This window comes from Macaca nemestrina, chromosome 2 (genome assembly GCF_043159975.1).
Source record: "Macaca nemestrina isolate mMacNem1 chromosome 2, mMacNem.hap1, whole genome shotgun sequence".
NCBI lineage: Eukaryota > Metazoa > Chordata > Mammalia > Primates > Cercopithecidae > Macaca > Macaca nemestrina.
This window is the reverse complement of record NC_092126.1, coordinates 89,961,391-89,988,740: the sequence shown is the minus strand read 5'-3', so window position 1 is coordinate 89,988,740 and position 27,350 is coordinate 89,961,391. Positions and strand designations below refer to the sequence as shown.

Below are 27,350 nucleotides of genomic sequence, written 5' to 3'. Positions count from 1 at the left end.
GACATGAGCCACTCTGCCAGGCCCCATTCATCTGTTGCTGGACACTTACTTCATATCTTAGCTATTGGGAATAGTGCTGTGATGAACACGGAAGTGCAGACATCTCTTCAAAATAGTAGTGATTTCACTTTCTTTGGGTATTTACCCAGTAGTGGGATTACTATATCATATGGTGGTTATTTCTGTTTTTAACTTTTTTAGAAACCTTCATATTATTTTCAGTAATGGCTGTACTGGTTAAATTCCCACCAAGTGCGTAAGGATTCATTTTTCTCCATATTCTCACCAGCACTTCTTGTCTTTTGTCCTTTTGGTAATGCTTATACTGACTGGGGTGAGATAATATTTCATTGTAGTTTTGATTTTCCTGATGATTAGTGATATCGAACATTCTTTCATATACCTGTTGATATTCACATGTCTTTTGAGAAATGTCTATTCAGGTCTTTTGCCATTTATTTATTTTTATTTAATTTTTAAATTACAGAGATGGGGTCTCCATATGTTGCCCAGGTTAGTCTCAAACTCCTGGGCTCAAACGATTCTCCAGCCTTTACCTTCTAAAATGTTAAGATTACAGGCATGAGCCACTGTGCCTGGCCATTTTGCCCATTTTAAATATTAGGTTATTTGATTTTTTGTATTGAGTTGTCTAAGTTCTTTTGGATATTATTTACCAGATATAATAATTTGCAAATATTTTCTCCTGTAGGTTATTGTTTTTCTTTGTTTATTTCTTTGCTGTGCAGAAGCTTTTGGTTTTGTGTAATACCACTTGTCTGTTTTTGCTTTCGTTGCTTGTGCTTTTTGAGGTCCTATCCAAAAAAAAAAAAAAAAGTCCTTGCCCAGACTGCTGTCAGGAAGCGTTCTCCTGGGTTTTCTTTTAGTAATTTCCTAGTTTTTACACTTAAGTCTTTAATCCTTCTTTTTTGTTTGTTTAATTTTTGTATATGGTAGAAGATAAGGGTCTACTTTCATTCTTCTACATGTGAATATTCAGTTTCCCCAAAACCATTTATTGAAGATACTGTTCTTTCTCCACTGCGTATTATTGGCACCTTTGTCAAAAATCAGTTGGCTGTAAATGTGTGGATTTACTTTTTTTTTTTTTTGAGACGGAGTCTCGCTCTGTCGCCCAGGCTGGAGTGCAGTGGCCGGATCTCAGTTCACTGCAAGCTCTGCCTCCCGGGTTCACGCCATTCTCCTGCCTCAGCCTCCGGAGTAGCTGGGACTACAGGCGCCCGCCACCTCGCCCGGCTAGTTTTTTGTATTTTTTTAGTAGAGATGGGGTTTCACCGTGTTAGCCAGGATGGGCTCGATCTCCTGACCTCATGATCCGCCCGTCTCGGCCTCCCAAAGTGCTGGGATTACAGGCTTGAGCCACCGCGCCCGGCCTGGATTTACTTTTGGGCTCTCTCTATGGTATTCCATTAGTGTTTGTGTGTGTGTAAGTGTGTGTGTTTTGAGACAGAGTTTTGCTTCATCATCCAGGCTGCAGTGGCACGATCTCAGCTCACAGCATCCTCCGCCTCTGCCTCCCAGGTTCAAGCGATTCTCCTGCCTCAGCCTCCCAAGTACTGGGACTCCAGGCACATGGTACCACGCCCGACTAATTTTTGTATTTTTAGTAGAGACGGGGTTTCACTATGTTGGCCAGGCTGGTTTTGAACTCCTGACCTCGTGATCTGCCTGCCTCAGCCTCCCAGAGTGTTGGGATTACAGGTGTGAGCCACCGTGCCCGGCAGGTCTTTGAGGACTTTCACAAAAAGTATGCTCATACTTTTCTTTTTCTTGAAAAGTAGAAATTTGGCTGGGCGCCTGGTTACTTGTTTTTAAAACAGGGACAATAATGTGTACTGTACAAAATCGTCAGATTTAAATGATACTGAATGTGCCAGCAATGTAGTGTTTAATATTAATACTCATTTTGTCACCTCTGATAAGAACATTTAACCACTTTTGGTCTCAGTCTCTATGCATAAAACAAAGGGGATTGAATGAATGAGACAGCTTTTCTTTAACTGTCCTATGATCAAAACAAGTTTTCCATGTTATTTAAAAGATACTTTAGGCCAGGTACCGTGGCTTATGCCTGTAATCCCAGCACTTTGGGAGGCTGAGGTGGGTGGATCACCTGAGGAGAGGGGTTCTAGACCAGCCTGGCCAATATGGCAAAACCCCGTCTCTTCTAAAAATACAAAAATTAGCTGATCATAGTGGCATACGCCTGTAATCCCAGCTACTCAGGAAGCTGAGGTGGGAGAATCGCCTGAACCCGGGAGACAGAGGTTTTAGTGAGCTGAGATCGTACCAGTGTACTTCAGCCTGGGCAACAGAGTGAGACTCCCTCTTAAAAAAAAAAAAAAAAAAAAGATACTACGATACTTTAATTTGATTTTGTATCTGTGTTGTCTTATTTCTCAGAAGGCAGGAGATACTTTCTTCTTTCGTTTCAGGGCCTAGTTCTTATTTTTTAAAAGGCTTCAAAGGATCTTAGCATTCAATCCAGTAAACCCAGTCATTGCTTGTTGGCATTGAGTCTTAGGAGGCTTAAGTTGTAGGCCTAAGACCATTGGTACCCTAGAGGCAAAGTTGGGATGAGGACCCAGGTGCACTGTAAGTAAAAGGTTCCCCAAACCCTTTCTCTTTCTGTGAGTAAATGACGTTGGTTTAATGTTTAGCTCTGACTCATCTGAAATCTAAAGTGGAATGTTGGCAACATTAACAGCCACCATATAGGGTATGGCAAAGAGATTCCTGACATGTGAACTGCATCTGGTTCAGGAAGGTGTGGTGCATTCTTAAAACTGTGCATATCCTTGGTGGATTGAGTGCCCTGGAAGATACGTCCAGGAGATGCTTATAAGATGATAGTGGGCCTGGTGCAGTGGCTCGCGCCTATAATCCCAGCACATAGGGTGGCCTAGACGGGCAAATAACTTGAGGTCAGGAGTTCAAGACCAGCCTGGCCAACATGGTGAAACCCGGCCTCAACCAATCCTCCCATCTATTTTGTCTCTACTAAAAATACCAAAATTAGCCTGGCATGGTGGCATGTATCTGTAGTTCCAGCTACTCGGGAGGCTGAGGCAGGTGAATCGCAGGAGGCAGAGGTTGCAGTGAGCGGAGATAGCGCCACTGCACTCCAGTCTGGGCAACAGAGCAAGGCTCTGTCTTTAAAAAAAAAAAAAAAATCGTAGTGGCTTCTCAGTGGAACTTAGGTTTGTCTAACCTAGGGTAACTTTTGCAGTGTCTGTGGATTCTTCTTTGCATACCCACCTGGGTAATGATATGATGATGGTGGTGATAGTAGTGAGAGGTGCAAAGACAATAGCTCCTGGATTGCATGTCCTTCTCCTGTTGTGTGACTGGTGTGATACTACCCTGCTAGCCTTTCCTGTCCTGTAGCTTTCTCGATGAACACATGCCAGGTGTGGCCTACTTAGGTTTTTGTGAATTTGTCTGGTTGAGTCTGAGTTGTTAGAGCAGTTCTTTTCAACGGATTGATTTGCTTGACGTGAGATCAAGGGGGTGAAAATCATACACAACACATTTTCATCCTCTTTGTGTGAAAAATACTTTCCTCTTCTGGACCCTATCTGGAAGAAGTATTCCTTAGACAATTTCTGGCTTCTTTTCTCTCATGAAGAGGAGGTAAGATTTTGCCCTCATACTTTTCTGCTTCCCAAAATATCCCTCCCTGTTCTCATTAAGTTCTGACCACTCCTTCCTCTCATCTCATTTAATTCTTACTCATATCTAGAATTGTGCTGTAGGTACAATAGTAGGCACAAGTCATAGACATACTGTCATTTATTCCTGTACTTTTGCAATAGAAGGTATTGAAAAAATACAGCTCAGTGTCTTTATGGTTCTAGCTTTATGCATTTTCACAAGCATTTCTCCTTTGCCTCCTCTTTGTCTTCTGCTGAAGAATAGTGAACACAGTATGGGAAAAAAACCATAAACAAAACCAAGACCAGGGGTTCTTAAGCATTTTAAGAAGTTCTGGTTTGTGTTTTGTTATTTTTACCTAGTCAGGCATTTTAAATTCCTAATGGTGGGTATATAGCCCTAGATACATTTAAGTATTTGCTGGATATTTACAAATTGAGTCTGTTGCCTAAACTGTAGAAGGGCTTAAGTCATTAGATTTTCTATTTTGGTGACATTTTTCTGTTTTTCTGTATCATGTGTCTTAGAAAAACTTGGAAGTTCTTTGCTGTTAATTTTGTAAGAATGTGTGTATGAAAATATTTTGACTCAGTAGACTCTGGGCAACAGTTAAGAATTTCTTTGATTTGGCATATTTTCTCTTCAGCATTTGATAGCTTTTATGATGGCCTCCATATACAACCTGTCATTTATAATGCCTGATAGGTCTCCTAGGAATTGTAGCTTCACAATATATAGGAGGCATCAGGCACAAATAGATACTGCAGAGAAAAAATTAGAGTAATTAAAACAATGATGTATTTTGTGAATAAGAAAGTGTTCTAGGTGTGGCTTCCAGTAGTAAGCTGACAACACCAAGATAGAAGGCACATCTTCATACATCATTGCCTGTACACAGAACATCGAGCATACAGGATAGCTTCCTGAGTATCTTGCTGTCTCTCAATTGAAATACAAACCAACTCTGGCTCTGACCATCCTACTTTAATATTGCAACCCAGGGGTTCCTCTTTCCCTTTCTCTTCCCCCCAGCTTCCGAATCCCTTTACCTTGCTTGGACTTTTTCTTTTTTCATAGCATTTATGATTGTACCATTACACCTGTTAATCAAAAATCTGCTGGAATTTAAACTGTGAGAGGGCAGGGGTCTTTGTTTTATTTACTGATGTATTTTAGTAAGTTTTGTTCCTAGTGTTGGTGAATTAATAGTAACTTGATGTAAAGGGCTAACTTTTAATGTTAATAATCTCTAGTAGAAAGGTTAATTACAATTTGTTTTTTCTTCCTTCTTCCTTTCTTTCCTCGCCTCTTCTTTCTTCCCATAGTTCTGTTGTCTGCTGCAGGACAAATCTTACAATCATTCCAAAATACAAAAACAGAACAACCTTCTATTTAATCTTGGAGATGAACATAGGCTTTAAATTACATTTCTTCCCATTCTCTTAAAGGAGAGTCAAGCTTTCTTCATAGTTTGTATTTTCTTGAGTAACTAATGCATTTCTAATGGTGAGAGTTCATTTAGTGTGCAGATTCTTTGTTGCTGATTGAATCTTTGGTTGCTTTGATACTCAATTTATGTTCGATTAAAAAATTGGGAAAAGGTATAAATTGACAATTTTAAATGTAATTTTGTTTATAGATTTGTTAACTTGTTTTTAAAAATTAATTACGAATATACAATTTACTTGTGTTTTTCCCCGCATTTATCTGTGAATTATATTACGATTTAGGATTGTTAGAAAATGTGAAAAGAAAACATGTTTGATGATAACATTTTCGTCCCTATTATAGAAGGGATTTTTGGTATCCAGATATCCTTATCCCATCAAAAAGCTAAATTACAAGCTCATTTTCTGTTAATTTTTAAGATGGGCATAATATTTCTTCTCATCACTACTTGGTGAACATTAGGTAGTATTGCCACAACTTATGGCCAGTGTTTTCTCTTTCTTCCTTCCTTCCATTTGCTCTGGCAAAGAGGATGCATTGCCAGGACCGCTGTCTGCTATCCCAGTGTCTTTATTGTCTGTTTCTTTGTTGTTTGCATTAAAAAAAAAATAGTTACTGTTGGTATTCTTTAAACTCATGGAAATCCATAATTCAAACAATTTTTTTGCTTAGGGAGTTGATTCTTTTTGTTGTCTTTTAATACTATACTATTTTTAACCTTTTTGCCCCCTTTTAAACTGTACATGCAGTTATAATTAACTGATATTTATTAGTATTATTTCTATGCAAAAATGCCTTTAGGCATTCAATAGGATTATAAATCCTAGTTTATTTTCTTTACAATAAGCCAAACACTATGTTCATACTTGTTATCAAGCTGTCTAATACACTATATAGATGAAGACACTGCTTGCTTACGGTTGTATGGGTATGATGTGAAAGAGCTGAGTTTTTAAACAGAACAGAAAGCCTTATTCTTTCCATTCTTACCCCACTGTCTTTTAAGTTTCCGAAGATGGCAGAGGAATGTTGAAGTTTAATGCTTAATATTTTCTTGTTGAACTTCATTATTATATATAGTGCCACATAAGATACTATGTTTGAATTCCTTAGAAAATTTCCTTTTCATAGAATGGTTATATATTTTTAGTGGGCAGTGTTTAAATAGTGTTTTTGCTTGGTCCGTTGACTTATTTGATTAAAAAAAAAAGTGTTTACCTCATTTAACCTAAAAGCTTCTTGGCTTTATCCTGAATCTGTAGAAATTTGGATGGTTCTGGTTATTGCTTTAGAGTCAACAAACTATGACCTGTGAGCCATATCTGGTGTGTTATCTTTTTTTTTTTTGAATAAATTTTTATTAGAAAGAGTAATGCCCATTCATTTTTTAATGTATTGTCTATGGCTACTTTGCTCCGTTATAGCAGAGTTGAGTACTAGTGACAGAGACCAAATGGCCTGCAAAATAAAAAAATATCTACTTACTGGCCATAGTTTGCCTTAGACTGTTGCGTGCTAATGGCTGAGAAGATGGAGTAGTTGTAATCAGATAATCTCAGTTGGTGTTTTATTATCATAACTTGGGTGGTGGGCAGAGAGGGGAGCAGTTTTCTGTATTGAAATAAATATATTGTGTGTGTATATATATATATAAAAAATGTTTTTTTTTTTTTTTTTTTTTGAGACGGAGTCTCGCTGTGTCGCCCAGGCTGGAGTGCAGTGGCCGGATCTCAGCTCACTGCAAGCTCTGCCTCCCGGGTTTTTACGCCATTCTCCTGCCTCAGCCTCCCGAGTAGCCAGGACTACAGGCGCCTGCCACCTCGCCCGGCTAGTTTTTTGTATTTTTTAGTAGAGACGGGGTTTCACCGTGTTAGCCAGGATGGTCTCGAACTCCTGACCTCGTGATCCGCCCGTCTCGGCCTCCCAAAGTGCTGGGATTACAGGCTTGAGCCACCGCGCCCGGCCTATATAATGTTAAGAAAGGTAGTTTCCTTTCTTTCATGATCCCCGGGTGGTGTTGTATCTGTGTGTGAACCAGAAGTGGCTCCTGAATGGGTCACGAAGATAACACAGCTTGTGTTTGCTGGTTCATATGTATCATTTTAAGCTTGGTGAGCAAGTTGAATTGAAAGCATTTTGGCAAACCAACACCGGATGAGAACTTGGCATTCTCCAGAATTAAGAATATTCCACTAAAAAAAAAAAAACCCATACAACCTTGATTTCATAAAGGAATGTATTTTTGGCAGCTGTTTTGATTGGAATGTGGTAGTTAAATGAACAATTCGTTTTAATTTACCGAAGGAAAAGCATTTGCTGATATTGTCTAGATTATGCCAACTTTCAAAATACGAAATCAGAGAAACTAAGTTTAAAGCCTTTTTTCGCATGAATCTGTAAGGAAATGTTTTTAGTGAGGACACATAAGACTCTTTGAGTTCATCAGTAGTGGTTTAAATAGAAATGTAACATTTCAGAATCCTGAACCTAACATCTAGTTTAATGTAAGTATATGTTTTTTCTTTGTGTCCAGTGTACTTCAGAATGACCTTTTCAGTTTAGTAATTATCTGCTGACTTGTTTTTTTTTTTTAAGAGGCCTATTGCGTTCTGTTACAAAGTAAATATTGAAGATGTTTAGTTGTGAAGTGTGTTTGAAGAACTGCTTCATTGAGAAGGTGTTCACTGTCACTGCGAGGTTATGCTACTCAGGATGACTGCTATGTTTGGGCATACTCCAAATCTGTTGTAATTTAGAAGTTTTATAAATGATAATTTTTTGTTGTTGTTGTTGTTAGTAGTAATGCTGTTGTGTTAACTCACAAAAAGACATAATGTAACTGGACTCAGTAGCCTTTCAGGACAGCAGAATCTGAATGGGCAGTTTGTGTCCTGCACAGAGGTAGACAGCCAAGGGAGAAGTGGGCACTGCAGTCCAGGCCATGCTGTTTCCCTGTTAATAGGCTGTCTTCACAGAGGAAGGAACTTCCTTCATAACAAATTATTTATATTATTTAATATGTATTACGTCTTTTTCCTATGCTGGGCACTGATTAGCACTTTTTATTCCAGTCTCCTCACTTATTTTACAGATGAAAAAGCCAAGGCACTGAGAGAGGTTATCTAGTTACTTAGGTCATCTAGTTACTAAGAGTCAGAGCCAGGGAGTCCCAACCCCTGTGTGGCTCCACAGTTCCAGGCTCTTAACCTCCGATACCATATGGCTTCCTTTTTGTAATTTATTCTGCTAGAGTCTAATTTGCACAAAGGTACCGCAGAAGCTAGTGCTGGTGCTGATAATTACACTTGAGTGCTAAGTTAGAAAGGGATGAGGCGCACATAGAACAAACTTCAGCTCATTTGCCTATGTGCCCACTAGAACTTCCTTGATGAATCACATATCCAGGTTTTGTTTGAACATTGTCACTGATTTGTACGATGGTTTTGTTTTCTCTTATATTGAATAGGAAAAAAATACCTTTCTATAACTTCTGCCTACTACTTAAAATTTTGTCACATGTAGCTGAGGCTCATTTGGGCTTTATGTATTTTTATGCATTTTCTTCTTCTTTTTTTTGTTATGTTTTGTAGTCTTTTTAGCCCTCTTTCTGTTTATGGTGTCTTCATTATCATTGTCCTTACTTTTCTGTTCATTTTTGGGAGACAGATTGAGTTTATCTTTTGTTTGTCATCATTAATCTTAAAATTAGATTAATAAAGAACTTAGTCTCACATAGTATTAACATATTTCTCCCTCTAGTTCTGAACACTTCTCACTTTGCAATCTAGTATTTGAAAGAAGTGACTCTCCTGCCTTAGATTAATAATTAGAACCTGACTAGTAAAATTTTCCATCCTGTCCCCTCCCCTGTCACACACCCCCCCCCCCCCCCCAGTGGTTCTCAGTCCCCATTGGAATCGTACACATGCGCACACACACCCACACACTGACACCCATACGCCCAGTGGTTCTCAACCACCATTGAAACCCCCCAGGGTTGGTGGGGAGGATTTTAAATGCAAGTGATGTAGGTCCTACCCTAGACCAATTACATCTGAGTGAGGGGCTCACCATGTCATAGTTAGGTTCTAATCTGGGGCATTTCTGTAGGACAGAGTTAATCAAAGACTTAGTCTTCTTGGCAGAGCTGCTGTTATTTTTACTGGAAATGTGTTGTTCAACTGAATGATTTTTGTGTTGTAGCCTAATTAGCTATTCAAATTTGTAATACCTTGAATCAGATATTCAAACCTTAGGAAGAGTGAGAAATCTAGTAAGATGTAGGAATGTCATTTTTCTCTTCTAACTTAAGTGCCAGTGTACCCACCTGTGTGGTCTTAGGCAACAAAGCTTCATTTTTTTTTTTTTACCCCCATGTATTCTTTCTTAGATCCTCATTGCTATTTCTGCTGGTCCCCCACCCCGCCCCCCACACTTGTTTCTTTCTTCCAAACTACTTTTTTAACAAAGGGTTTAGCAGCTGTCAAACTTCGTGTAAACAAGAAAACAGTGTCATATCTGTGGTATTTCAAAGGCACTGTAAATTACACCATTAATTTAATAACTTATTTTGGAGAAAACAGTTATATTTACACATTAATGCTGTACTCACTTAAAAAAAAAGTAACTTAAAATGATCCATACATTTTTATATTAGTTTTCAAGTATCCATAAATTTGGAGTGTAAGCCTTTTCTCATGTTCAGCATCCCTATCACTGAAGGTTTGTGAACTGGAAGCTTTCGATGTGTAGGTGTTAGTGCCAAAATAATAAACTTGACTTATATTAGCATTAGAAACTGTTCAAAACAACCTTTAATTTTAAGAACTCTGTGGGTCATTGTAAGAGAGTTTTTGCTATTTTTAATTGCATTGCTTACCCAGTGATAGACAAATTTAGAAATACTTGATAGTTTTTTTGTTTTATTCTTGCACAATACTTTATTTTTGTATAATCTTAACATAAAATTCAATTACATGTGATGTTACCGGTGAAACTAACTCAACTAAGGTAACAATTAGGTGATTAGACACGAGTGTATGTTTAAATCGTCTTCTCTTTATGTGAGTATGTGATCTTGAGAATAGCTTATTTTTAAAAATGGAGTCAGATAACTTTTGAATCAGTTTTCCCCAAATTGCTTAAGTAACAAATGGAAATGAAAACATAGGCAGTAATTGCAAAGCTGTGCATGATCTGACAGTGAGTCTGATCTCAGAGTCACTTAAGATATCCCTGCTGTTATAGCTCCTTCTGCTTTTCACCTGCCTTACCTTCTGGCTGTCTGGAATATTATCTGTATGTGTAAATTCCATGGGAAATGAGGATGGGGTGAGGACAGTGGAGGATATAATGCTTAAAGGCTTTGATGTATGCGTAGTATGTTGTTGGAGATAACATACTAACATTCCTTTTTGTAAAACGGATTAAGAAGATTCAGTTGAAACTCTGATTTACAAATATGTATTAATCTTTTCATTAGGAGGTAGTACTGTTTTTGTTTTTTCTTAATTGTGCCTTCAATCATGTGCTAAGCAATTTAATTTGAACTTTTTCTGTGATTTTTCCTGGGAGTTAATTTAATAAAAATCTTTCTAAGCAGAGTCAGTTCTGGTAGGATTCTCATGTATTTCTCTCTCTCTCTTCTTTCTTTCTTCTTCTTTTTTTTGTGTGTGTGTGTGTGTGTGTGTGTGTGTGTGTTTTGTTTTGTTTTTTTGGGAGACAGAGTCTCGCTGTATCACCCAGGCTGGAATGCAGTGGTGTGATCTCAGCTCACTGCAACCTCTACCTCCTGGGTTCAAGTGATTCTCCTGCGTCAGCCTCCTGAGTAGCTGGAATTACAGGCATCTGCCACCACACTTGGCTAATTTTTGTATTTTCCCTAAAGATGAGGTTTCTCCATGTTCACCAGGCTGGTCTTAACCTTCTGACCTCAAGTGATCCACCCAAACCTTCTGACCTCAAGTGATCTCCCTGCCTTGGCCTTCCAAAGTGCTGGGATTATATTTTTCTCTTAATTCATGGGATGACTTTCCCAAATTCTGTACGTTAAAAAATTTTTTTAAAACTTTTTTTTATAAAGGATACCAGATATACTTCCTTGAACTTGTTACTGACCAGTAGGTTCTAGATTAGAATGTTGCTACCTTAAGTAAGTATTTATTATGTTTGTACCTTTGTCTAGGAAAAGGGCCCATAATGTCCATTAGCTTTTCAAAGTTATCTATAAATTAAATAAATTTACTTCTAGACACTGCAGTGTAGTATTTTTGAAGAGCAGTCAAAATATATAATTTGCTGTTCTAGAATTTTTGCATCTTAAAAAAATCTTCCTAATTATGCGTAGGTGGCAGATCTTAGAAGATGTCTGCTAAGTCAACAGTGTCTTTCTATGCTAAAAGCCTTATTTAAAATTAATCATTTACTTTAGATAAAATGCTTTGAAATACATTTTTGGAAGCAAAGCTTTTTGTTTGGAGACAAAACACAAACCCTGCAGCCATTTATTTTATTACAAGAAGTAGAGTAAATAGATTCAGTTTATGTAGTACACAAAGGAGGTGATAGTTTTTACACCAATAATGTGATTGATCATGTACTTCTTGAGTTTTTTGTTAATGATAGAAGATCAACCTTTATTGGTCACCTTCTGGAAGTGGTATTAAAATTATTGGTATAACCAGGTTCTCTCAAGCATTTTCTTTTTTTTTTTTTGTTTTTGTTTTTGTTTTTGTTTTTTGAGACGGAGTCTCGCTCTGTCGCCCAGGCTGGAGTGCAGTGGCGCGATCTCGGCTCACTGCAAGCTCCGCCTCCTGGGTTTACGCCATTCTCCTGCCTCAGCCTCCTGAGTAGCTGGGACTACAGGCGCCCGCCACCGCGCCCGGCTAATTTTTTGTATTTTTAGTAGAGACGGGGTTTCACCGTGGTCTCGATCTCCTGACCTTGTGATCCGCCCGCCTCGGCCTCCCAAAGTGCTGGGATTACAGGCGTGAGCCACCGCGCCCGGCCAAGCATTTTCAAAATAACAATCCACTGCTGAGTTTTTCCTTCCCAGTGTGATTTATTTGTGCAGTAATTCAGTCTCTACTGCATTTTATTTTCAAATATGTGTAAATTCATTCCTCAATATCTAGATATTTTAACATTTTATCAACATGTATATCTTAAGAACCATGTATGTTCAAGGCACTATTCTTAGTTCTGTTGGGAGACAGCAAGATGATTACATCAGTCTTGGGTCTCCAGAAATTTGATCAGAGAGGCATGATGAAAGAATAAGGCACTATGCAGTTGTGGAAAGGGAGATATGTTAGGCTGGGGCTCATTTTTCTCTCTCTGGATGGTGGGGTGGATAATTAATGGAGGAAGCTGATTTGGCCTGATCTTTGAAGGAGGGATATTGTGAGCAGAACCATAGTCAGAAGGACATTTCTGGTGAGGAATGAGGAATGTCATGGCAGCCAAAGAGTGCAGATAAGAGAGTCACAGTGATCTGCTGTGATGAGATTTGAGAATGTTGAGTAAAAGTAGAAACGTAGATAAGACAGGATACGCCTGTTTTGGACTTGAATTCCTTTAATACAAATAGTTTGAATACACATTGTCAGATTATGTTAAATGCACCTTAAGTTTTGTAATTCCTTTGTAAAGTATATCACTATATCTTTTAAAATTTAGATATTTATTTTAATTATGAGATGTGCTTTATATATGCATTGCATGATGGCTAGGTCAATGAGTTGACTAGGAAAACATCTTAAGAGAGAAAAAATATGGCCCTGCATATGTTTCTAGAAATTTTCCAGATTAAATTGCATGTGCAATTGGTATACCATTTTTCATGTATTTATTCATCCTTCAAATCCTAGAATCACTTTTTAACCATGTCATCAACTATTAAATCACTATTGTGGTCTTTCTTCTTAAAGACTTGTAGTATTAATAGGAAAAGCTAAATGAATGAATGAAGACAAAGGTAGAGAAAAAAATTGCATCTAAAACCAAAATTGTAAGAAACAAGAACATGGCAGAGCCAATACTTAAACTACAAGAATGAACTCTTCACTTACTATGATATAATCATTTAATAGATGTATGAAAAAATTAGCCATTATCATGGCTGGGCATGGTGGCTCACGTCTGTAATCCCAGCACTTTGGGAGGCTGAGGTGGGCGGATCACCCAAGGTCGAGACCAGCCTGACCAACATGGAGAAACCCTGTCTCTACTAAAAAATACAGAATTAGCCGGCCATGGTGGTGCGTGCCTGTAGTCCCAGTTACTCAGGAGGCTGAGGCAGGAGAATCGCTTGAATCTGGGAGCCGAAGGTTACAGTAAGCTGAAATTGTGCCATTGCACTCCAGCCTGGGGGACAGAGCGAGACTCCATTTCAAAAGAAAGAAAGAAAGAAAGAAAGAAAATGGCAGAGCCAATACTTAAACTATGAGAATGAACTCTTCACTTGCTATTATCTAATCATTTTATAGATGTCTGAAAAAATTAGCGATGATCAAGAAAGGTATTTGAAATGTAGATTATTCCACGGGGCACAGTGGCTCACCCCTGTAATCCCAGCACTTTGGGAGGCCGAGACGTGTGAATCGCTTGAGGTCAGGAGTTCGAGACCAGTCTGGCCAACATGGTGAAAACCCGTCTCTACTAAAAATACCAAAATTAGCCAGGTGTGGTGACTTGTACCTGTAGTCCCAGCTACTCGGGTGGCTGAGACCAGGAGAATCACTTGAACGCAGGAGGCAGAGTTTGCAGTGAGCTGATATTGTGCCACGGCACTTCAGCCTGGGTGACAGAGTGAGACTCTGTCTCAAAAAAAAAAAAAAAAAAAAGTGCAATATTCACTATTGGTATTGATGAGCTTTGCTCTACGATTAAGTTTTACCTTAAGATACTAGCTAATGATGTAAAACTGTCATTAAGACATTAAGGATGTAGAATGTTATGAACAAAAATATAGCACTGTAAGTACATTGTTTATCTGCCTTTTACTTATATTGGGAGTTTTTTTTGTTTGAGACAGAGTCTCTATCACACAGACTGAAATGCAGGGGCATGGCCATCTTGGCTCACTGCAGCCTCCGCCTCCCAGGCTCAAGCAACTCTCGTGCCCCAGCCTCCCGAGTAGCTGGGACCACGACCTGTGCGCCACCATGCCTGATTTTTTGTATATTTGGGAGAGATGAGGTTTTGCCATGCTGCCCAGGCTGGTTTTGAACTCCTGAGTTCAAGCGGCCCGCCTCGGCCTCCTGAAGTGTTAGGATTACAGGCATGAGTCACTGTGCCTGACCTCTTATATGTGTTTTAAAATATAAGTAGTACATGTTAATTATAAATAAATTGAATGCATGTATGCCAAAAATTTTTGTGACAAAAGTGCTCTGTAGATTTTTAGATAACAAGCAGCCTTATGTAACTTTAGCTCAAAAATTGACAAAAACTTTATTTTGAAATAATCGATGTTCATAACAAACGACCTTGAGGTAAACAGATTCTAGTGGTATCTAGACATGATGTCTAAAGAACATTTCCTCAGTCCATGCTAGAAAAGACCTATCAAGTAGCTCACAAGTGCCTCTAGGCAACAAACCTTGGGGGCTCACGCCTGTGCCCTGTTTTGAAGCCACAGGGATTGGTGGGATAGTGTAAGTGGCATAATCATCATTTACTTAGTTATCTTCTTAACTTTACCTAATTGGTGTAGGAGCTAAACCTCCCATATATTATAGTAAACTCCTTTCTGTGGTGTCAGCTTGATTTTACTCTTTACGAAATTGTACTCCATGACGGAAACTGTACTGGTCAGTGTTCCAACTAAGCGTCTGCTCTGACATGGTATGTGAAGTATAACTTTTTGTTTTTTTTGAGACGAAGTCTTGCTATTGTCCCCCAGGCTGGAGTGCAATGGCGTGGTCTTGGCTCACTGCAACCTCCGCCTTCTGGGTTCAAGCAATTCTCTTGCCTCAGCCTCCCGAGTAGCTGGGATTACAGGCGCCAGCCACCACGCACGGCTGATTTTTGTATTTTTAGTAGAGACAGGGTTTCACCATGTTGGCCAGGCTGGTCTCGAATTCCTGACCTCAGGTGATCCGCCTGCCTCGGCCTTCCAAAGTGCTGGGATTACAGGCGTGAGCCACCGCGCCCGGCCATGAAGTATAACTTTTTTATTTACACAGAGGGTTTATGGAATATAATATGCCCTGACTTAGCAATTGAGAAAACTGGATAAGCCCTATAAAATACGTAAAGTCTAAAGAGATCAAAGTTAGTAAGTTTTGATTGGAATTGTTTCTAAACCAATGACATATTTTTCTTTATTATTAAACAGAATATAGAATGCAAGTTTATGTCATTCTTGGTGGCCCATGGTTTTAGATTATGAACATACTAATTGGACCTTAATACAGTAATATTTACGCGAGTTGAGTTGAATTGTGGTGAGACCACTTGTGTGCAGGTTAATCTCTTTGAGTCTCATTTTATTCACTATGCCAACCTCTTATGAACATTCTAAAGACTTGCCAAGTATTAAGCACTCAAAAGTTGCTGCTGTTGTTTATGATAACAATTACTTGAGGGAGAAAGAAATTCACTGGTGGGGACTTTAAAGAATATTTCAAACATGTAACATTTGGTATGGAAAATCTTTTAAACTGAATTTGTTTTAGGGCACATTGAATACTTTACTTTCCTTTTCCTCAGCATCAACAACAGCAACTTGTGATTGGCGGTGACCGGATATTCAGTTGCACATCCCCACATCAATGCACTGCCAATGGTAAGACTCTCCAGCTCCCAATGTCAGAGTGTTTATTATTCTCTTGTTTTTAGAATCTTTTGCGAATTTTGAAAGTTTCTCACAATTTGACAAAATACATGTGTTCCCAAGCTAAGTAAGTGTTTTTTTGTTTTTTTGTTTTTAATTTTTATTCTTTTTAAATATATGTAATTTAAGTTACTTAAAAGTAACTTTTGAATATTTGGTAAAGGAAAAATTGCTACTTTTGAAAATTTCTCTTTTCTTTTCTTTTCTTTCTTTTTCTTCCTGTTTTGAGATGGAGTTTCACTCTTGTCACCCAGACTGGAGTGCAATGGTGTGATCTCGGCTCACTGTAACCTCCACCTCCCGGGTTAAAGAGATTATCCTGCCTCAGCCTCCCAAGTAGCTGGGATTACTGACATGCGCCACCACGCCCAGCTAATTTTTTGTAGTTTTAGTAGGAGACAGGGTTTCACCATGTTGGCCAGACTGGTCTCAAACCCCTGACCTCAGGTGATCCGCCCGCCTGAGCTTCCCAAAGTGCTGGGATTACAGGTGCAAGCCACCGTGTCCAGCTGAAGATTTCTGTGTTCTGTACTTTTAAAAACATCTTAGCTACAGTCATCAGGATGAAAAATATTGTTATATCGTGATGGTCTTGTGTTTTGTCAAATGAACTATATTTTGTGAATAGTACTTTCTTGTTAGAAATGCAACAGTGGCATTTTGCTCTTCTATTTTTGTCCATCATTTCACTAAAATAGATTGTTTTTGTGTATTGCATTTATCTTAATATTTTTTAGTTATGTGCATTTAAATGGCTAGGATTCTACTATTGTAATTAATCATTTTAAGGAGAGTCATTCTTATCTATTTGAGAGGATTTTTAAGAAGTCTTTCACTGTAGAATATAAATGGCAATCATTTGATATAGCAGAAAGACTACTGGACTCTGTGAGAGCTGGCATTTGCTTTATTTCCTGAATATACTATGAATCTTTGACTTTTGGCAGGTACTCTTGTAAATCTTAGATGATGGAATTGGACTTAATTTCTAAGGTTTATTCTAGCTGTATGTCAAGTGCTTATCATTGTTAACTAGAAGTCAGAGTGATTCTCTCTTAAAAAATAATTTCTTACCAAAATAATATTGTTGTTTATTTTGGGGATCAATAAATAGAAGAGAAATGAATTTTTACTTTTTTTTAAGAATTAAATAATAACGTAAGATTACATTTATAAATATTTTCTGGAGTTCATTACCAACAATTTTATTTTTACTAAATTAGGGAGGCAGAGAAACTGATTGAGGTTCATAGAATTTGGTGGGAAATGATGTATCATTCTGAAAGAAAAACTATTAAAAGTTGAGAACCAGAATAAGTGGGTAAGATATTTGTGAAAATATTCCCAGAAATAATTCCTATTGGAGATGGATTGTTTTCAGTATGTTGATAGGAGGAGGATTTTCTCTGTCTAAACTCTTCTGAATTCCTGTTGGGAAAAAAAGGTTGACCTCTTCCTTTCCCTGTTCTTTTCCTCTCTCTGCATCCTCCTCACCCTCCTCCCTTTCCTCTCCTTCTCTCTCCTTTTTCTTTTCTCTCTCAGGGGTTGATAGGAAATGTTGAAGAAAATAACATATTCCCCACCCCCCAAGCCAAGCTTTACCTAGCACAAAGGATGACATGTTTTTTTGTTAATTTATAAAGCACTTGCTGGGGTCTTTGGGTTGCTCTGGTGACTCATTAACCACTAAATCTGCTGTTTCCCAGGGAGCGCTAGAGTTTCTCATGAAAGAAATACATCCATGGTAAATCAACTTTGGTATTTGGAGTGTCTGCTCTTGACTTTTTGTTCACATGAAGTTTTTGTTCAAATGAAGTTCACATTTGAAACCTGTTACTCTTCTTTGTTGTCGGATCCTTAGTATTTGTGGCACGTCTCCCTTGGCAATCAGACCAGTTGGGTATCTGAGATACAGGTGCCTATCCTTAAGTGAAAGTTTTTATGTGCTATTCACAGACGGGTTTTATAACTGCTCATAGACTGCATTGTAAATTAGATCATCCCAAACATGTTTGTCAGTTTTGTTGAAAATCTCTGAAATCATTTTAATATCATCACAGAAGTTTAAGTGTGTTTTCATGTGTGTGTATGTATATATGTATGTATGTTAGTGTGTGTGAGAGATGAAGTAGACCAATATTACAGCAAACTTGCTGACAGTCTAGCTAAGGACACTGAAGCCATTTCTATATATTTGGCCAGATGTGCTAGTAAATTTATAGGTATTGGTTCAAAAATGGTGTGGTTTTCCCATGACCCTCAGAAACGCGATAACATTCTGGGTTGAACCTGTGCTGTGTAGTATGTCATATTTATTTTCTCTGAAAATGCCAGAATGCTTAGTGGGATTATATACAGTTACCTCTACCACCTCCCTACCTACCCTCAACAGTGTTTTTTTTCTTTTAAAATTTAAAAAAGTTGATATATAGTAGTTGTACTTATTTTACGGTGCATGCTTTGATGCTTGTATAGATATAAAATGATCAAGTTAGGATAAATGGGATATCCATCTCCTCAAACATTTTTATTTCCCTTGTTGATCATTGTTCTTGTTAAAATAATATGAGGGATTCATAACATCCTTTTTTGCCTTCACCCTTCTTTTACCTAGACACAAGTAATTTTAAATCTAATCGCACCTTATGGCCAGGTGCAGTGGCTCATGCCTGTAATACCAGCACTTTGGGGAGGCCGAGGCAGGTGGATCACTTGAGAGATCAGAAGTTCGAGACCAGCCTGGCCAACGTGGTGAAACCCCATCTCTACTAAAAATACAAAAATTAGCCAGGCGTGGTGGCGCACACCTTTAATCTCAGCTGCTTGGGAGGCTGAGGCAAGAGAATCCCTTGAACCTGGGAGGCATAGGTTGCAGTAAGCCACTGCACTCCAGTCTGGCTGACTGAGACACCATCTCAAAAAAAAATTTTTTTTTTGCACCTTAAATCATGATTTATAGCTGCTTTCCTGTATCAAATGTTTCATAACTACTTTTTTGTAATTATCTCATATTGCATTAGTAGGACCCATGGGCCAGCAGGTGTATATTATTATTTTGACTTTTTATTTATTATTTTTTGAGACAGTCTCACCCTGTTGCCCAGGCTGAAGTGCAGTGGCGTGATCTGTGCTCACTGCAAAACCAAAACTGTATACCCATTAAACAGCACCCACCCTCTCCCACCCCCCTGCAAGTTCCCAACACCCCACTCTCCTCCCAGCCCGTCCTCTGGCAACAACCCTTTTATTTGTTTCTGATTTTGCTAGATACGTCATATAGGTAGCACCATATAGTATTTGTCTTTTTGAGATTGGCTGCTTTTGTTTAACATGATGATCTGTATTGTAACCTGTGACATTATTTCCTTGTCTTTTTTAAGGCAAAATGAAATTCCATTGTCTGTACATACCACATTTTCTTTTTTTTTTTGTATTTTTTTTTTATTTCAATCGGTTTTTGGGGAATAGGTGGTGGTTGGTTACATGGATAAGTTCTTTAGTGGTGATTTCTGAGATTTTGGTGCACTCATCACTGGAGCAGTGTATACTGTGCCCAAAGTATAGTCTTTCATCCCTCTCCATCCCCCACCCTTTCCCCCAGTCCACAAAGTCCATTGTATATTCTTATGCCGTTGCGTCCTCCTCATTGCTTAGCTCCCACTTATGAGTGAGAACATGCAATGTTATGGTTTTCATTCCTGAGTTACTTCACTTAGAATAATGGTCTCTCATTCCATCCAGGTTGCTATGAATGCCATTATTCCATTCCTTCTTATGACTGAATAGTATTCCATGGTGTATATACACATACCACAATTTCTTTATCCACTTGTTGATTGATAGGCTATTTCCATAGTTTTGTAGTTGCAAATTGTGCTGCTATAATCATGCGTGTGCAAGTATCTGTTTCGTATAATGACTTCTTTTTCTCTGGGTAGATAGCCAGTAGTGGGATTACTTGATCAAATGGTAGTTCTACTTTTAGTTCTTTAAGGAATCTCCACACTGATGTCCTTAGTGGTTGTACTAGTTTACATTCCCACCAGCAGTGTAAGTGTTCCTTTTTCACCACATCCATGCCAACGTCTATTATTTTTTCATTTTTTGATTACAGCCATTCTTGCAGGAGTAAGGTGGCATCACATTGTGGTTTTGATTTGCATTTCTCTTATTTTTAGTGATACTGAGTATTTTTTCATGCGTTTGTTGGTCATTTGTATTTCTTCTTTTGAGAATTGTCTATTCATGTCCTTAGCCCACTTTTTTTTAATGGGATTATTTGTTTTTTTCTTGCTGCTTTGAGTTCCTTGTAGATTCTGGATCTACAGAATCTTTGTTGGATGCATGGATTGTGGAGATTTTCTCTCACTCTGTGAGTTGTCTGTTTTCTCTGCTGATTGTTTCTTTTGCCGTGCAGAAGCTTTTTAGTTAATAATTAAGTCCCATCTTAATTTATCTTTGTTTTTGTTGCATTTGCTTTGGGGTTCTTGGTCATGAAGTTGTTGCCCAAGCTAGTGTCTAGAAGGGTTTTTTCAATGTTATCTTCTAGAATTTTTATGGGTTCAGGTGTTAGATTTAACTCTTGGATCCATCTTGAGTTGATTTTTGTGTAAGGTGAGAAATGAGGATACAGTTTCCTTCTTCTATGTGTGGCTTGCCAGTTCTCCCAGCACCATTCATTGAATAGGGTGTCCTATCCCCACTTTGTGTTTTTGTTTGCTTGGTCGAAGATCAGTTGACTCTAAGTATTTGGCTTTATTTTTGGGTTCCCTGTTCTGTTCCATTGGCCTATATGCCCATTTTTATACCAGTACCATGCTGCTTTGGTGACTGTGGCCTTATAGTATAGTTTGAGGTCAGGTAATGTTTATGACTCCAAATTGGTTATTTTGGCTTAGTCTTGCTTTGGCTATGTGGGCTCTTCTCTGATTCCATAGGATCTTAGGACTGTTTTTTGTATTTCTGTGAAGAATGTTGGCAGTATTTTGATGGGAATTGCATTGAATTTGTAGATTGCTTTTGGCAGTATGGTCATTTTCAAAATGCTGATTCTACCCATCCATGAACTTGGGATGTGTTTCTGTTTGTGTCATCTGTGATTCTTTTCAGCAGTGTTTTTTAGTTTTCCTTGTAGAGGTCTTTCATCTCCTTGGTTAGCTATATTCCTAAGTATTTTATTTTATTTTTGCAGCTATTACAATAGCTGTAAAAGGGAGTTCTTGATTTGATTCTCCACTTGGTCACTGTTGATGTGTATATTAATTTTGTATCTTGAAACTTTGCTGAATTCATTTTATCACTTCTAGGAGCTTTTTGGAGGAGTCTTTAGGGTTTTCTAGGTATACAATCATATTATCAGCAAACAGCAACAGTTTGCCTTCCTCTTCACCGATTTGGATGCCCTTGATGTCTTTTCTTGTCTGATTGCTCTGGCTAGGACTTCCAGTAAGTACTGTGTTGAATGGAAGTCAGACCACATTTTCTTTATCCATTCATTTGTTGGTAGACATTTGGGTTGCTTCTACCTTTTGGCTATTATGAATAGTCTTGCTTTGAACATGGATGTGCAAATCTCTTTGACATGTTGATTTCAACTCTTTTTAGAACTGGAATTCTTTTTGGGATCTCAGAACAGGGATTGCTGGATCGTATGGTAATTCTAGGGTTCCCCCCCCCGCCCCCTTGAAAAAGTTCTGTACTCTTTCCAGAGCAGCAGCACCATTTTACATCCCTACCAACAGTACAACAGGGTTCTACACACTGGACATTTGCTGTTTGTTTGCTACTGACTATCCTAATGGATGTGAGGTGTTGACAATAATTTAACACTACCAACTGTCTACTTAGCTTTGATTTTTCTGAACTACTCCTAATATGTTTTTACAGAATCAACAGAACTTATACATTATGTTTGGTTACTGGGTATAGCTTATGCTTCTACCTATTTTTTCCTTTTTATTTGTCCTGTGAAGTTTTCTACATTCTGTATTTTATTTATTGGATTCCTATAGTATAAGGTTAATCTTTTCCTTATATTGGTGGTTGTAGCTAACGGCTTCATCTAATTAATTAAGATTAATCTAATCTTAATTTAGGTTTTTTTCCTTTATTATTTTGAGAGGTAGGGGTGGCAGAATATTTCACAGGTGGTGCTAAATATAGATGGAATACCTCTAATCTGAAATGCTCCAACATCTGAAATCTTTTGAGCACTAACACAGCACTCAAAGGAAATGCTCATTGGAGCATTTTGGATTTCACATTTTCAGATTGGGAGTGCTAAACTGTTACACTGCAGATATTTCAAAATCTGAAAAACTTGTGGTCCCAATCATTTTAGATAAAGGACACTCACTGTATGCTTGCATAAAGAAGCACCTAATGTTTGTTTTTTATTCCTGACAGTAGGCGACATTAATGATCATTCCTAGAACCATTATTTCCATGAGGGCAAAGAAAATGTTGATATTCCAGTTATATCAAGCTTTTATTATATGTAACATTTCTATAAAGAGAAACTTTCCCTAACAGATATTTCATTACTCTGTGGCACAGATTGCACAAAGGCATATGAAATGCATGATTCTTTCCTTTATTTACCAGTTTTCAAAGTACTGAGTTGTTTCCTGGAAGCCTTTCTAGGGTTCTTGAATACCTTTCTAAGTAACAAGTGAGGATTTTTTTGAGTTATTGTGAGCTTGTGGATTTAAGCATTTGATATGTTTTATTGCACTGTAGTTTGTATTCTTATTGATGTCATTCCCTTGGCCAAAAGAGCCTTTTCAAGTTTACTTCTGAGTCTTTTTTGATGTGACTCTAGTATTCTCTCTCTGGTAACTTCCTTGCTTTCTGACAAAACAAGATGTTGGCCAAAGCTCATCTTGTACGTGTCCTTTGTTGGTCCTCAGATCAGCTATGTCTCTAAGAAGTCCTGATTCCTTTTAGTGAAAAAGAATATTTATATATTTGTGTTATATAATATGCAATAGTTAATATGTAAACATAATAGAAAGTAATATATTAAACAAAAAGTATAAAAAGAGTACATGTACTTTAAAAGTACTTTAAGTACATGTAAATATAAAAATAAACATAATATAAAATTATACATATTTTTACATTTATAAATGTATATTTAACCAGTATGAGTAGTGACTATCGTTTTCATTTTTCTTTTTTTGTCCACGTCTCAGTGGGATTATAGCTAAGTATTACGTTTTAAAGTAAGTCCTCATGTGTAATCCGCCCCCTGCCCACCACCAGTTTGATACATAGTTGGGTCAACTTGTCCTTTCTCTCCCCTATCTCCCCAATTCCTGCTCCCCTTCCCCTTTTCTTCTTCTCTTCCCCTCTCCCTCTTTTCTTTTTCTCTCTTTTCTCCTTTTCTTTTCAACACTGTGTCATTCAGTCACCCAGGTAGGAGTGCAGTGGCGTGATTGTGGTTCACTGCAGCCCTACCCTTCTGGGCTCAATTGATTCTCCCACCTCCACCTCCCAAAGTAGCTGGGACCACAAGTGCGTGCCACCATGCCTGGCTAATTTTTTTTACTGTTATGTTATGTTATGTTATGTTATGTTATGTTATGTTATGTTATGTTATGTTGAGACGGAGTCTCGCTCTGTCGCCCGGCTGGAGTGCAGTGGTGCCATTTTGGCTCACTGCAACCTCCGCCTCAATCGTTCAAGCAATTCTCCTGCCTCAGCCTCCTGAGTAACTGGGACTACAGGTGCATGCCGCCATGCCCAGCTAATTTTTGCATTTTTAATAGAGATGGGGTTTCACCATGTTGTTCAGGATGGTCTCTTTCCTGACCTCGTGATCTACCCGCCTCAGTCTCCCAAAGTGTTTGGATTACGGGCATGAGCTACCGCACCTGGCCAACTTTTTTTTTTTTTTTTTTAAAGTAGAAACAGTGTCTCCCTGTGTTGCCCAGGCTGGTCTTGAACTCCTGGGCTCAAGCAATCCTCCTGGCCTCAATCTGCTAAAGTGCTGGGATTACAGGCCTGAGCCACTGTGCCGAAGCCAGGCCAATTTGTTTCATTTTATTTTTAGTATTTAGAATTTAAAATATTTGTTTTAATTTTGTTTTATAATCCTAGGAAACATACCACTTCAAAGTGAGATACATTCTTCCTCCTTTTGTAAGTAACCAAGTTACTTACAAAAATCAAGTAACCAAGTTACTTACAAAAATCAAACTATTTTTTATTTATCTTGCTCAAATGTAAACACATACATATGTATTCTTAAATATTCTGGAGATCACTTCATAGCAGGACGTAGATATAGTCTTTTTTTTTTTTTTTTTTTTTTTGAGATGGAGTCTCGCTCTGTCGCCCAGGCTGGAGTGCAGTGGCCGGATCTCAGCTCACTGCAAGCTCCGCCTCCCGGGTTCACGCCATTCTCCTGCCTCAGCCTCCCAAGTAGCTGAGACTACAGGCGCCCGCCACCTCGCCCGGCTAGCTTTTTGTATTTTTTAGTAGAGACGGGGTTTCACCCTGTTAGCCAGGATGGGATGTAGTCTTTATTCATTGTTTTACAGCTGCATTCTACTCTGTTACACAGATAGCTATTTCAAGAGTGGAAGTTTTTAGATAGCATGAAATGTGGGTGTCAATTTGCCAAATTCCCTTCTGTAAAGCATTATGCCATCTTATGTTCCTTCCAGCAATATATGAGGTTCCCTTTTTCCCTTTGATACGTATTTGTCTTTTAATCTGATAGGTTAGAAATAGTATTTCACTATGGTTCTAATTTGCATATTTTCATTTATTTTATAGTTGTTTGCTAGTTTATTTTGGAACTGTTTGCATATCTTTTTCTTTGAACTGTTCCAAAGATAGATTCTTATTTTGCAGAAAAGTCTACCAACTATATTGATCAATCCGTTGAGCCCTTCTTTTCCTCTTGTTCTGATTGTATAGTCATCCCACAACTTCTAAAAATTAATTTGGTTTAACAACAGGACTCTTCCACAAAGAATGGAATGATGCTGAGCAGGTTTGATTCCTGAGGAACCAGACCCTTGATTATAACCCTTTGTTGGAAAGGTGGATCTAGAAAGTTCCTGTGGGGAAGCCAGAAAGGGAAAAGGAGGCTGATACCAAGTGCCTGAAAGACTAATATTTTTGTGCAATTGGACTCAAATCATGTGGCAGCCTCGGGGGACAGTGTAGAACATGTCTGTTTTTCCACCCAAGGGGCAAGGAACCTGGGTTACTTTGTCACCTAACCCCCATTCCTTAGTCAGCGAGTTAGGCTTTGAAGAGGGCAGGGCAGCAGCTCCTGACCTGCTGTTTGGCCTCAGGGTGCTTTGCAGTAAAAAACTACCCAGCTGCTCAGGAAAGTTGAGTGATGAGGGAATGTGGGCTGGGCCTTGCCGGCCTCTTCTGCATCAATGAATATTCTAGTCTACTGGCAGTTACATTTCTCAGTGTAATTAGTAAATCACCTCTTTCACTCATAAACTGCCCTGCTGTATTTTGTTAACATCTCTTATCTCATAACTTGATTATTCTTAACCGAAAGAAGTTATGACTTGCCAGACTGAAGACAAGACCTCAAGGAGTTGTGACCCTGCCAACAGGTTGCTGCCAGGAAAGAGTGTGGTGCATAGCGAGGAGTCAGTGATTATTACCTAGTTATAAATGTAGCATCCGTAAATTAATTGGTTCTGTTTACTGTAGGAAAGTTTATTGTTACTATTTTCATTTTTAATCTTTTACCATCATGATTCGGAAGTGGCATTATTAAATGTGAAGAAAGAACGACATTGTCACATGATATCGTGTGAACCATTTTCATTTCGTTGAGAATGTATGCCTGTCATTAGAGGCTGAAATAACTGACCCTAAAATGGAAGCCGTGAAAGACTGTGGTATCATGTGAAAGGCAGAGAAAGCTTGGATTTTTACATGGATTTAATCTTTATACAGGTTGAGCATTGGTTATCCTAAACACTTGGGACCATAGTATTTCAGATTTCATATTTAGTTGGATTTCGGAATATTTGCATATCTGTAATGAGATATCTTGGGGATAGGATCCAAGTCTAAACACAAAGTTCATTTATGTTTTATATACTCATATATATAGCCTGAGGGCAATTTTATACAGTATTTTAAATAATTTTGTGCATGAACCAGAATTTTGACTGTGACTTGTCGTATGAGATCAAGTGTGGAATCTTCTGCTTGTGGCGTTATATCACTGCTCCAAAAATTGCAGATATTGGAACATTCTGGATTTTGGATTTTTGGATTGGGGTGCTCAATTTATATTAACTGTAATATAGGGAATTAGTTCACTATTAATGGTGAATTAGTATTTTTATTTTACAACATTTTTCATGTTTCAAATAATTTTGCTGTCCTTTCTATAAATTCTCAGTGTAGGCACTATTCAACCAGGAATAAAATACTAGCTCTCTTATCTCGAGAAACAGAGTAGTGTGAGAGCAACGGCATACACCCACAATAGAGGGATAGATGTTTAACACGGTAATGTTAAAACAAAAGGTGTCCTATCACTGAATATTATCTGGCTGACTTTTAAGTTTCCTAATTTTCTTCGGGTGTACTATATTAAATTTGGTCTGACTAGATTTTGACTATTCGTGGTTGGACAGCATGGTCCAATATAACCATAAAATTGGAAACCGAAGGCCATTTCTTATTTCAGTGGTATATTGAAGCCATTTGAAGACTTCCCCCCTTCCCGTTCTTTTTTCTTTTCATTCATCCATCCATCCAGTGGATAATATTGCATGATTTAAACAAAAATTTTTGCTTGAGAGACAAATTAACATAATAAAGTTAGTTTGTAAAGGACAGGAACTTCTAGTTTTATACAGGTTCTATTGGTTTGCTTCTTCAACTTCTGTCCTGTTTCTTAAGCCAGTTAATTTTAGTTATATCTTTTCATTTTAATCCTGGTTCATAGGAACAGATATCCTTCCCCATGCCTATGTTCTCTCTTTTCCTGTGATTTACTAGCACCCGTAAGGAGGGTCTTTAAAACAAAAAGGTTGGAATGCTAAAGTTCTTCCTTCACAATCCTCTATATATTAGGCATTCATTTCCTGTCAGGTGTTTATTTGGATCATTTTTTATTGCAACCTGATATTTTAAAAAAAGTGACTTAGAGCCTAAGGGCTTGTGATTATAGAACAGATTACATAGAGGTACTTTAAACGTGTAAGGGAAAAATGCCCAAAACCGTTTTGATTAGTTTAATTTTTTTTTTTAAGTAAATGAGTGAATGAAAATCAACCCCAGAATGGAAGGGTTAGTATAGTTGACCCTTGAACAACACAGGTGTGGACTATGTGGGTTCACTTTTACTTGGTTTTTTAAAAATAAAAATTAGATCTAGTATGCCTGCCTTTCC

The 27,350-nt window shown here is 38.1% G+C and overlaps 1 protein-coding gene across 9 annotated transcripts in view; it reads left to right on the top strand.

Moving 5' to 3' along the window:
• The window catches only part of LOC105489990 (TBL1X/Y related 1), a 185,037-nt gene that overhangs the window by 88,115 nt on the left and 69,572 nt on the right, over positions 1–27,350 (top strand). For 5 of the 9 annotated variants that reach the window (XR_011619907.1, XM_071091270.1, XM_071091271.1 and 2 more), the window contains exon 2: positions 15,838–15,913. The exons of the other annotated variants lie outside the window; for them this stretch is intronic. The gene's annotated coding sequence lies outside the window, so the exon portion shown is untranslated. The remainder of the gene's footprint in view (positions 1–15,837; positions 15,914–27,350) is intronic. 9 annotated transcript variants of the gene reach the window in all.